The sequence below is a fragment of the Erpetoichthys calabaricus genome, chromosome 5, assembly GCF_900747795.2.
Source record: "Erpetoichthys calabaricus chromosome 5, fErpCal1.3, whole genome shotgun sequence".
In the NCBI taxonomy this organism is placed as follows: domain Eukaryota; kingdom Metazoa; phylum Chordata; class Cladistia; order Polypteriformes; family Polypteridae; genus Erpetoichthys; species Erpetoichthys calabaricus.
The window spans coordinates 79,215,333-79,229,252 of record NC_041398.2 but is presented as its reverse complement, the minus strand read 5'-3'; the positions used below and the strand labels follow the sequence as shown (position 1 = coordinate 79,229,252).

General features: G+C 37.7%; 1 protein-coding gene across 1 annotated transcript in view; it reads left to right on the top strand.

Annotated features, from left to right (window-relative positions):
* Positions 1–13,920, top strand: part of slc7a11 (solute carrier family 7 member 11) — a 119,983-nt gene that overhangs the window by 26,381 nt on the left and 79,682 nt on the right. The window lies entirely within an intron of this gene.

Below are 13,920 nucleotides of genomic sequence, written 5' to 3'. Positions count from 1 at the left end.
CACTCCAAACAGCAAACAGAGACAGCCGAGATACCATTGCATGTAAAGTTAGATACTACAGATGAATGGAACAGTTATCCAAATCACTCAGCTTCAATTTGCAGACTAAATCAGATGAGCTTATATTAGTCAGTCAGTCATTTTCCAACCAGCTATATCCTAACACAAGGTCACGGGGGTCTGCTGGAGCCAATCCCAGCCAACACAGGGCGCAAGGCAGGAACAAATCCCGGGCTTGGCGCCAGCCCACCACAGGAGCTTATATTATGATAAAATATAATAAAGCAGCCATAACCCAGAAAGGCTACCTAAAGTTCTGTTTAATGGATCCCATAGCCAAGGTAAGGACCTTCCAGTATGTGCTGTTGGTGCTCTGGCATATGTCCCAAAGAGTGTTCTTTTTCAGATACACTTTGGTACCATCTCAGAAGTATGCCTACAAGGTACTTTTCAATTTCTTAAAATTCTTACAGATATTCATCCCTAATTGCTTTTTCTTTTTTCCTAGATTCCATTATTGCATTGTCAGGGAAGATCTATTTGTCTCTATTGTGCTTTACCTTGTTGCATGTTTTAGACAAAGGACTAAGCCCCTGGTGTATTGTATCTTAGCCTTGTTTGGGGAGGTAGAACAGACTGGGATGGGAGGCCAAGTGGGGGAGAGCTACTGACTTAATTTTTTATCCCCTTAATTATTATGAAATATTACTGGTTGTAAGATATTGTAAATTTCTAACAGTTAAATGTAACAGAACAAAATAAGACTTTCCGTGTAAATTTCAAAATGATTTTAAACATCTGTAATACTTTGAAATGTTAAGTGTAAAAAAACAGAAGACCAATTGTTTTAATCATAAATTTTATTAGTTGGAATGTCAATGTTCTATCCTGTAAATTGAAAGAAATACGTATATGTATCAACACATCTTACCTCTTACAGTAAGTATAGCCTTCAAGCAGAAGACATATTAAACTATTAAAGATTAACATAGAAGAAGGGAATGATTGGATTTCTTTTTCTATTTATGTAGTGAGAAGTCAAGCAAAATGACACCTTTTATTGGCTAACTAAAATGATTACAATATGCAAGCTTTCAAGGCAACTCAGGCCTCTTCTTCAGGCAAGATGTAATACAGAAACTGGAGTTCCCTGTGTTTACATACACATCAGGACAGATACAACACTGGAAAAACTTTAAGTGAGACATCTTAGATGTAAAAAAATTAGATGATCTGCAGGAAAATTATCCCTTTATGCGATGTTCTAGTTGGCAGTGTGGTATAACTACACGGTCTGTATTATAAATGTGAGCACACATTTTACATCTTTTCTGTAGGCAGGGGCTTGTACCATTTTGTGTTGGTTCACTTAGGGAGCTTCAGACAATTAGTTGCTGCAGGTTTGGCAGTTGTCTGTATGCCAGAAGGAGAGGTTCTGTAAAAAAAATTTTCAGTGTTTCGTCATTGTGTAGCATTGGCTGAAGTTCTTTTATAATTTTTCGAAGTGCTTCAAGATTTGGCTTATATTGACAACAAGGGGGAATGCGGTTCTTGTTGTATTTGTTTTAATATTCCAGAAGGGTGTCTCTGGGTTTGGCAATAGCTCTTCTTATTTGAGTGTCTGTTGCTTTGGGGGTATAACCTTGTCTGATGAAATCTTGTCTTCTCATTACATTCATAATGGCTAACACAGTACAATACCCTTTTTCTATTTATGAAAATACAAGCAGAAGAGTAGACATTAATTTATAAATTAATTCCTTTTATAGATTCTCAAGTAATCTCTGAATCAGAAGGCTGTTATATTATAGAAAACTATGAAGCTACAGTAATTATTTGTAACATATAGTACATAACTAACTGGGACAATAAGGTATTTATGTAAAAAGTGTTTTTTTTTTTTCAAAATTTACTTACATTTGCATATTTGGCTGACGCCTTTATCCCAAGCAACTTACAACATTTATGATACAATTGCTGGATTTGAACCATAACCTCAGCAGCTGAAGTCCAAAGACTTAACCACTAAGCCACAGTGCCTCCTTTACACAAACTTATAATGGTTGGAGATTTCAACTTTTTAACCTTACTTAAAGTGCCTGAACAATTTTACATTTTACCAATATTCTAAGCAATAATCTTTTTTATAGTAGTTGCTCAAAGATTAAATACTTCTTTAATAAGAATAATTTGTTACCCTCTTTCACATTTTTTAAACTTGATGTCAATCTTATCTCTGACCATTCTCCACCTATCCTGGAACTCAGAGTCTCAAGTATTACAAATTCAAAAACTATTGTCAATTTATCCATTAATGTTAGTAGATGAGTGTGAGTTTCTTTCCATGCAATCTGATAATTTTGTTGAAATTAACACATCCCTGGAGATATCTCCCAGAACTACCTAAAAAACAGAGTATTCTATGCATGGCTGCCTTCCACTCCTTTTCAGAGGTGTTAAGTGAAAGATCATTTCCCCAACATACCCTGGGATCTTTGAAAGGAAGAGAATTTAAAAGTTTTATATATTATTGACATGTTGGTTGAGTCTTCAAGACCGAGCATTATTACATGTGGAATGGAAATGGTGAGAGGTGAGGAAAATTGGGCAGGTTTCTTATAGTAAAGTTTGTGATTTAAAAGTAGTTGAAAAATTGTGTTGATGGAAAGTTACATTTGAAGCATAATTCATATGATGCAAAGACATTATCTATTTACAAATCTCTAAGTGTTTTAATCCTGTTTTAATCCAAACATTAAATTCTGTGTAGGTTTGAGAGGGTAGAAAAAGGTGATTATCATGTAAAGGTGCAAAAGCTTAGATAAAAGCTTATCTGTCTTAAAGTGCTTCCTACATTGGTTATGTATTCTGAACAATTAAAGGACAATTGGAATATCAGTATATTGACGATAATTTGTATTTACTTGGACACAAAGTAGGTCATATAAAGATTTTAATTTTATTGCATACCAGACTTGTGTATATTCATCAATTTGTTTATAGCTTGTTGTAATTTACATTATTGGGACCTTCAGATATCTGTGTATTGAAAACATATTTGCATTCCTTTGAACATACATTAATGCAGTATATTTCAAGTTTGCTTTCCAGTCTTGGAGAACATCCAGTCTAGGGATCTTTATTGTGGACAATGTTGTCATATTGAGTGTCATAAATCACATTAATGTGAATAATTCTTGGCTTAGTGCAATGTGATAATGGTGAGAATCTAAAGTTATGATTCTCAGAAAATGCTGGACACTTTCTGCAGATGAGGGGAGATCATGTAACCTAGGTTTAGGTACTTTACATTATTGTTTACAAAGATATATTGAATTGTGATACAATAAATTGGTGTAATTGCAGCAGTACTACACATACTGGACAGGGGTGTTGAACAAGGAGATATTTCATCAAGTTAACCTCAGTGTTTTGACTAGCATGTGTGTACAATTTGACTTATAGTATCAATATCTGGGCAATGGCCAAAAGAATAAAACTTTCAATAAATCGAAATTAAAGATTTATACAGGTTTGTGAGATTGAATCACTGTGAAAAGTTGCTTGGTATTCCTGAAGTACCTCACAGTTGAGCCATATGGTTCTGAATCAAGGACCACAGTGCTGGATTAAGCTGACATGTTGTAGGTTTAATGGAAGGAACACCTAGTAGATATACCAGACACGATCCACTTCACGAAGACATAATGTATATCACTTTAGAGGATTATGTTTCTTTTTGTGGCGTGGGAATGCCCACACATTCTCTTTGAGGAAAAGTTAAATCATCATGACCTTTACCAAAACAGTGTGATAAGATAGATGTAAATAAGATGAGGAGGTTAACTGTTCTTGGCAAATTCTTCTTTCTACCTTTTGAAATCTAATTTGTACCTTTGTTTTTTCATATGGTGTTCTCCTGCATATTGCTAGTTTGGACTGCTATCATGCAACTGGCCCTCATTCTCTCTGACTTATAGCTCACTGTCTACAGCATCATTTGTATTCAGACAATACTGCTCAAAATTCTTTACTGTATCTAGTAGTAGACTTTATTTTTAAAGGGCGGCTGTTCTCTCCAAGCTTCATGCTAGCCTTGAAATGCTAATATTGATGCATACTGTACTAACCACTCAATTTATATAGTACAATAAATAAATCTAGCTTCAATCATGACAAACCCTGTAAGTAAATAGCACTAGTATTATTTACATATAAACAATAAATGTAATTATTACAATTTTAATAACTCTGTCCTGAACAGAGTGACAGTTCATTCAGAGTTGGTTACTACCTGTTGCCGAATACTCCTAGATTAGACTTTGGCCCCTGCAATTCTGCTCTGGATTAAGCTGGTGTCATAATGGATGGTAGAATGAATACTGTAATGACAGAATGGCAGAACAGTAGAAATAAATCTTTGCATTAGGTTATTGCATCTGAGTTGCCGTTCCCTACTAGTAAACTTTGCATGCCAGAAATTATAATACTTTTACCTGTATATTCTTAGGTAACTCCTTTATATTTTAAAGAACTGTTATCCAACTGACACACTTGTATGATTCTTTGCTAAGCACATAGATTATTTCTGTTATTCAACAGTTATCATAAAGTAAGTCATAATAAAAATCACACCAACATTTTGAGCACGTGCATTCCTGCCAATAATGCCTAAAGTCCTAAAATAAAAAACTGCATTGCAGATATTCAGTATGTTATATGCATATACTGTATTGATAGGCTGCTGAGGCAGCTGGTTTAGGACCCTTTGTGTTAACGTGGCTGTGTCAGCATTGCTACAAAAGTGCTAATGGATGGCTAGATAAGGCTTCAGTCTAGTCATGATTGACAAGAATGCCTGCAGCTAAATCACCCTTCTTTCTAGGCAATTCCTTTAATCAGAGAGAAAAGGAAATACAGAAATAGCTATTAATAACTCTCAGTAGATGTTTTTCACCATGTTATAATGTCACATTTTTTTCTTATTTATACATCATATACTGCAGTGTACATTAAGAAAACAATAATAAAAATCTGACAATGCACAGTACAAAAAATTATTTATCAGAACATTTTTATATTTCAGTCTAGTGATAAAATCTAAAACTCGGAATACTATAGAGTAAGAACATACCTTGAAATGACCTTTAGTTGAAGTGACTTTTTAATAGTAATTTGGACTTAAAATACACAAAATAATTTATAACTATCAAAATCCTAATTCACAAAGAAAGGTATTTTTAAAGCAAGTTTTATACAGTAGGTAGTAGGCATTTATTTTGTCATGAAAGCACTATACTGTATAACGTCACAATAGATAAATAAACATTAAAAAAATAAAAAAATAAAGATTAAAAAAGTCAGTATTTTATGCATATATATATATATATATATATATATATATATATATATATATATATATATACTGTATATATATATATATATACCTTCTGTTCCATACATATATGTGTGTGTATGTATGTATGTATTTATATATATATATATATATATATATATATATATATATACAGGGCGCGCGAGAGACTGAGCGAGGAGTCTGAGTGTCTGGGCTAGCGAGTGTCCTGGATAAAAATCAAGATCCAGGCCTTTAATGACCTCTCAGGCACAGCCATCAGCAGTGTGTCTGTTTGCGGACAGAGTGTTGACCTTGTTGAGAGGTTTACTTACCTTGGCAGTGACATTCATGTCCCTGGTGATTCTTCCTATGAAGTCAGTAGCCGGATTGGGAGAGCATGGGGGGGTCATGAGGTCGCTGGAAAGGGGTGTGTGGCACTCCTGATATCTATGCAAAAGGACAAAGGTCCAAGTCTTTAGAGTCCTGGTGCTTCCTGTTTTGCTATATGGTTGCGAGACATGGACGCTAACCAGTGACCCGAGACGAAGACTGGACTCTTTTGGTACTGTGTCTCTCCGGAAAATCCTTGGGTACCGTTGGTTTGACTTTGCTCATGGAGTCCCGAATGAGGCACATTACTTGCATTGTGAGGAAGCGTCAGTTATGGCACTACAGCCATGTGGCGCGTTTCCCCGAGGGTGATCCAGCTCGTAAGATCCTTATTGTTGGGGACCTGAGTGGCTGGACCAGACCAAGGGGTTGCCCACGTAACACCTGGCTGCGGCAGATAGAGGGTAATTTCCGGAGGGTGGGACTGGACCGCGTGTCTGCCTGGGGGGTTGCAAACCAGGATCCTGAGTTGTTTCGTTGTGTAGTGGGTGCGGCAATGCACTGCACCAGTGCATGCTCCCCAACTTGACTTGACTTGTGTATATTTGTATTGTAATAGCCATAATATTAATTTAATGGTGTTCCATCCAAGGTATGATCATGACTTGAGCACTATGATAGGTTCTTGATCTCTGAGACCCTGAGTTGGGATTGTGTTCAAGTGACACAAAGATGGGTGAATTGTTTCCAGTTCACATGAACATAGTAAAGAAATGTTTGGAACAGGGTTTGCTTTTGCTTTTGTTTGTTTATTTATTTTTCTCTGTCCTTATTCTCTATAGTTGTTTGGCTAACTATAGTTTAACTTTGGTATTGTTGTATGTTTTGTGAATAGCCAAATCTGATTTTAGTCTATTAAATATGTAGCAACAGGTTTAAGAAAGCTCAGAGTTGTAACAACATAAGAAGGGCATATTTTCCATAAACTGTCCACACATCCACATTTACATATACCAGGGCAATAAAGAACTGCTAATTAAGTCTAACACATGCACCTTTGGGATGTGGGAAAACAAAATGGTAAAAAAAAAACAGTATATACATGATGAAAACATACAAATGCCACACAGGTAATCAATGAGCCGAAAACTCAAACCCAGTGTCATACTTTTGTGAGGCAGCAGGGCTAAGCATTGTTCTGCCCTGCAACACTTTGCATATGTCATCTCTGCCTCCTCTGGAATATAAATGCTTTCATTTTTAAGAGCAGTGATGACTGAGCACTGACTTGTGCATCTAACATGTCCCAGTAAATGTGAGGTTTGACAGAAGCTTGTAATTTATAGTGAATTATCATACCATTATTTTTTATCTACAGTTAATATGAATTTATATCATTAAAGTGTATTATCACTGGCCTTGGTTTTGTGGATTGCATTAGCACCAAAGGTAGGGATGAAAATGAACAGAAAGCATCAGCCTCTTGCAGTGGGATGCTCAGCTGTCTATTCTTTCCTATAATGGTAGCAACAAGTCATATTAAAATAATATATAGAATGTGATGTGCTATAAAGATTAAAGGTCTTAAAAATAAGTAGATTTTTAGACAACATTTATCAAAAGATCTTGTAGCAAGTCAGAAATTAAATATACAGACTTGTTAATGTTTAATTTTACAAGGCATGATAGAAGGGGAGCTAGTCTATCTGTCTCTAGTCTGCCAACAAAGCATCAACAAGTGTTTAGGCAAATGAAATCATGCTTCACTAACAAGCTGGAATGTATCTATGCACTGCTTCCAACACTCACAATTAGACTTTCAGGGACACAGTTCTGATACAGAATGAAAGGAGTGATGGAATGTAATTAAATGAGGTTTTTGCAGTAGGTAGCACACATTGAGAATTTTTCATAAAAGTTTAATTCTATTGAAAGTACCTGATCTTACATGCTTTCCTTTCTTGGTAAATTAATGGATATACTTTGCATACATTTTATTTATGTTGCTATTTTGCAGCACATCTTGTTTGATTTAGTATATTATAGTATATTATTTGCACAAATCATATATAATGCTTATATAAAATACAGGTACTTGTCGACTTACGACCGCGATTGGTTCCGACTGACTGGTTGTAAGTTGATCTGGACGTAAGTCGGCCTATGTTAATTTAAGGTAAGAATATTAGACTGGGTAATAATATTGTAATCATCTTAAAGTAATATTTTATCAACATTTTCTTACTTTCTAAGACAAACACAGCATACTACAGTACAATTTGTTTAATATGTGGAAAACGTACAAAACAAGAAATACTGTACTGTACATTTAATTCCTGGCACCACTGGTGCTTGGCTGCGGGTTGTCGATATCGCCTTCATCAGATCAGGCGAGGCTGCGGACGGGGTGATGGGAGGAGTTGCTCTTTTCATAAACATAGTGAGCTTCGTCTGAATTGTTTGTTTTTTTTTCTCTTCATAAATTTCGCAATAAGGACGAAATGTGTTGCGTGCCATCCGTACAATCCTCGCAAATCGTTCAATATTTGGGTCCATTTTTTTAAAATGAGCGAGGAGTTTATTCAGTAGAGATAAATCTTCTGACAATCCCTTTGTGGTGAACATTATTTGTGGCACCTCCTCCTCTTCGTCTTACTCCAATTCTCTTGTTTCTTCTTCCGCCACTCTTTCTTCTTCCAATTCTATCAGCTCTTCATTCATAAGTTCACCTGATTCCCGGTCTAGCAACTCCTCGACATCTTCCATTTCACATTCCAATGAAAGGTCTTTTGACAGTTTCACTATTTCTTCACGAATCTCATCAAGTTCTTGTTCACTGTTAAATCCAGCAAAAGTATTTACATAACGCTTAACACACTTCTTCCATACGCCATTCATACACTGTGAGTCGACATTTCTTGCGGGGAGGGCTTCTGTTTTCTCTGATCTGAGTTCACCTCTGTTATAGTGCGTCTTTATTTGAAAAGAGCAGTGTCATATCGGGGCGAGTGTGAACGCTAACTTTGACAAGCACTATAAATTTACAGCGGTTGTTACAGACGTAAATCAAATGTATGTTTTTATTGTATAATATTAACAATAACAGCAGCTCTCTACTCAAAGCGGTAAACTCGAGAAGCTGCTAGCATCGAACCCAGAAGCTCTTGATTGGGAGTCAGCAGTTGTGTGTGGGAACTGTTAACATTTGAATGTGATGATTGTATATAAAACTTGTGCACGAACGAGACTGGGATAACTGTGGATGTGGATGTGAGTGGTGTGTGTGACTGAGAATGACTGGTGTGAAGCCTGAAGTCCAAATATCAAATAAACACTTTCACAAGTACAAGTATAACAGAACAAGTGCGCTTTTATTCAAGAAGAAAAAAGAAAGCAGGTTGCGGTAAGCAGTTGATGCGACTGCTTGCGTAGTGCAATCCTAAGAACTGCCCAATCAAGAGCTTCTGGGTTTGATGCTGGCAGCTTCTCAAGTTTGCCGTTTTGAGTAGAAAGCTGCTATTAGTGTTAATATTATAGGGTTATATGTTAGGGTTATATTATTATCGAAAATTGCCAAAACAACAAGACACAAACACACGTGGGGCAACACTGCTGCGTATATTTTTACTGCTGCGTAGCGAGACTTGAGAGTGCGGGAAACTGGCGCTGCCAACAGCTGGCAGGGGAAACAGTCAAACGCGTCATAAAGTCGAACAGTCGTAACTTGCATAGGTCGTATGTCGACGAGTACCTGTATTTACAGTGTAAATGAATATCAAAGTATTGTACAAAAACAATAGAGAAGAAATTCTCTCAAAATGTAAAATGAAGATCATATTTTAAGGTATTAACACTAGAATTACCTAAGCCTATGAAAAACCTCGTAATCTCGGCCCACCTTAAATCCATTCGCATCTCTCTGTCAGCATCTTTTGTATTGTAAATGAGTCGATAAGCAAAAGCAGCAAGTAGCCCGCTATCCCATCCCCCCGCCAACACAGAACGGGCAAAAAGCTCTCCCAGCTCAAGCCTCGTTTATCTGGGAGTCAGGTACCTAGTAGAGCTGTAGAGGCTAAAAAAATATATTGTTATTTGGAACACATGCATCTCATGTGTATTCCGTATCTACAAAGATCTATGTAAGTGTAGGATGACAGGAAATGCAAGAAATGTTGAACACATACCTAAAAGACAACCTTTTTTCTTGTTTTAGTACTAACAGCAAAATTTTGACATGAAGCGTATAATGTGTGAAGACTGAAGTCCAAATGTCAAATAAGTACTTTCACCAAAGGTACAAGTACAATAAAACAAATGCGCTTTTATTCAAGACAATAACTGAAGAAAATGAAATCTGGTTAGTGTACTTTGTTGTCACAGCTGCTTTGGTTGTATTGCAGTATGAACTGCTGACTCATAATCAAGAGGCCGCGGGTTCGAGCCATGGCACGTCCCAAAATAAACGTTTTGAGTAGTGAGCTGCTCTTATTGTTACTATTATACAGTGGAACCTCTAGATACGAGTTTAATTCGTTCCAGAACTGAGCTTGTATAGCGAATTTCTCGTATCTAGAACAAACTTCCCCATTGAAAATAATGGAAATCCAGTTAATCCGTTCTGCACCCCAAATATATTAACATAAAAATCAATTTTCCTAATAAATAACACTGATAAATTATATATACTGTAGTCTACCTTTAATAAATAACACTGGTAAATAATATAACTGATTATTAAAAGAATCAAAACAGGTGTCCAAAGTGCAGTAGAGCATTCAATAAATCTTTAAATAAATAATCCTTAAAACAGTTGTGAAGTGGAGGTTTAAAATACACAAGAATAACAATCCTTTAACATGAGGTTAAAACGTCAACAAGAAGCAGTCTTTAAAAACAGATGACAATCCCCGGTGCTTCTTCTCTGTTAGCGTCTCACCTATTTCTCCCATGCGGGCTCTAAAACAGGCGAGACACTCTTAATGCAGCTGACCTTCTCTACACCGTCCTGCTTCAGCTGTTTGGCTCGCCTGTTCAGCTACACGCGAGCCTGCGCGAGCCTGCACTTGCCTGCACTTGCCTGCCTGCCTGCCTGCCTGCCTGCCTTCTCCTTCTCCTTCTCCTTCTCTCTCTCTCTCTCTCTCTCTCTCTCTCTCTCTCTCTCTCTCTCTCTCTCTCTCTCCTCTCTCTCTCTCTCTCTCTCTCTCTCTCTTTTACTTTTTCTCCCTCTTAACCGGCTCGCGCTTCTCTATATATGCGGGGAGGACATGGCAGCTGCAGCCCATCAGCCACAGGAACAATCATGGATGTGGGCAGTTTCCCACCTGTGCACTTAAGTGAGAAACGCAGACACCGCAGATCGCGGCTCGCAACTGCTACCACGCCCCCTCGCTAAGCCGCGAGCTATACCCACAGCCTGGCTCGTGGCTCGTTACGCGAACCAATGCTCGTATTTAGAGCTGAATTTTTCGCTCATACTTTCCTCGTATTTTGAATTTCTCGTATACAGAGGTGCTCGTATCTCGAGGTTCCACTGTACAATAAAAACATACATTTAATTTGAGTCTGTAACAGCCGGTGTAAATGTAAGGTACTTGTAAATGTTTTTTAAATTTTTTTTTTATTCAGTTTTATTCTCTGCCGTGATTTTTATCAGGGGTGCCCGAACTTTTACTTTGCAATGTATGTATATACAGTGTATATATATATATATATATATATATATATATATATATATATATATACAGTGGTGTGAAAAAACTATTTGCCCCCTTCCTGATTTCTTATTCTTTTGCATGTTTGTCACACAAAATGTTTCTGATCATCAAACACATTTAACCATTAGTCAAATATAACACAAGTAAACACAAAATGCAGTTTTTAAATGATAGTTTTTATTATTTAGGGAGAAAAAAAATCCAAACCTACATGGCCCTGTGTGAAAAAGTAATTGCCCCCGTGTTAAAAAATAACCTAACTGTGGTGTATCACACCTGAGTTCAATTTCCGTAGCCACCCCCAGGCCTGATTACTGCCACACCTGTTTCAATCAAGAAATCACTTAAATAGGAGCTGCCTGACACAGAGAAGTAGACCAAAAGCACCTCAAAAGCTAGACATCATGCCAAGATCCAAAGATATTCAGGAACAAATGAGAACAGAAGTAATTGAGATCTATCAGTCTGGTAAAGGTTATAAAGCCATTTCTAAAGCTTTGGGACTCCAGCGAACCACAGTGAGAGCCATTATCCACAAATGGCAAAAACATGGAACAGTGGTGAACCTTCCCAGGAGTGGCCGGCCGACCAAAATTACCCCAAGAGCGCAGAGACGACTCATCCGAGAGGTCACAAAAGACCCCAGGACAACGTCTAAAGAACTGCAGGCCTCACTTGCCTCAATTAAGGTCAGTGTTCACGACTCCACCATAAGAAAGAGACTGGGCAAAAACGGCCTGCATGGCAGATGTCCAAGACGCAAACCACTGTTAAGCAAAAAGAACACTAGGGCTCGTCTCAATTTTGCTAAGAAACATCTCAATGATTGCCAAGACTTTTGGGAAAATACATTGTGGACTGATGAGACAAAAGTTGAACTTTTTGGAAGGCAAATGTCCCGTTACATCTGGCGTAAAAGGAACACAGCATTTCAGAAAAAGAACATCATACCAACAGTAAAATATGGTGGTGGTAGTGTGATGGTCTGGGGTTGTTTTGCTGCTTCAGGACCTGGAAGGCTTGCTGTGATAGATGGAACCATGAATTCTACTGTCTACCAAAAAATCCTGAAGAAGAATGTCCGGCCATCTGTTCGTCAACTCAAGCTGAAGCGATCTTTGGTGCTGCAACAGGACAATGACCCAAAACACACCAGCAAATCCACCTCTGAATGGCTGAAGAAAAACAAAATGAAGACTTTGGAGTGGCCTAGTCAAAGTCCTGACCTGAATCCAATTGAGATGCTATGGCATGACCTTAAAAAGGCGGTTAATGCTAGAAAACCCTCAAATAAAGCTGAATTACAACAATTTTGCAAAGATGAGTGGGCCAAAATTCCTCCAGAGCGCTGTAAAAGACTCATTGCAAGTTATCGCAAACACTTGATTGCAGTTATTGCTGCTAAGGGTGGCCCAACCAGTTATTAGGTTCAGGGGGCAATTACTTTTTCACACAGGGCCATGTAGGTTTGGATTTTTTTTTCTCTCTAAATAATAAAAACCACCATTTACAAACTGCATTTTGTGTTTACTTGTGTTATATTTGACTAATGGTTAAATGTGTTTGATGATCAGAAACATTTTGTGTGACAAACATGCAAAAGAATAAGAAATCAGGAAGGGGGCAAATAGTTTTTCACACCACTGTATATATAGGGGTGGCACGATGGTGCAGTGGTAGCGCTGCTGCCTCGCAGTTAGGAGACCTGGGTTCGCTTGCCAGGTCCTCCCAGCGTGGAGTTTGCATGTTCTCCCCATGTCTGCGTGGGTTTCCTCCGGGCGCTCCGGTTTCCTCCCACTGTCCAAAGACATGCAGGTTAGGTGGATTGGCGATTCTAAATTGGCCCTAGTGTGTGCTTGGTGTGTGGGTGTGTTTGTGTGTGTCCTGCGGTGGGTTGGCACCCTGCCCGGGATTGGTTCCTGCCTTGTGCCCTGTGTTGGCTGGGATTGGTTCCAGCAGACCCCCGTTACCCTGTGTTCGGATTCAGCGGGTTGGATAATGGATGGATATATATATATATATATATATTATAAAATCAAATCCTGGGGTAGGGAATGACTAGGAGACGATACGTGATCTTCACGTTATCGTTAAGATCACGGAAGACAAATAGATGAAAGATCACGGGGATATAGAGCATGAGATTCTTGCAAGACACGCCCTACTTACAAACAATATCAGAGCACGGCCAGCAAAAAAAATCAGTAGTGTAAAGGGAAGCAGCACACACAGATACAGGTGTCTCAGTGCATATAAAGCGTATAAAGGACAATACGTTATAAATGAAATGTCGACGATTAAAAGATCACATTAGTGCAAAGAAAAGGAAATTAATCATATATGTATATATATATATATATATATATATATATATATATATATATATATATATATATATATATATATATAGAGGGACTGAACGCACCCCTAGAAGACACGGATGCTCCTCAAAAAACGCCTCTTAAAAATAGGCTGATAGACTACCTTCACATTGCTCCCTTACTTGCTGGGTTTACTTGC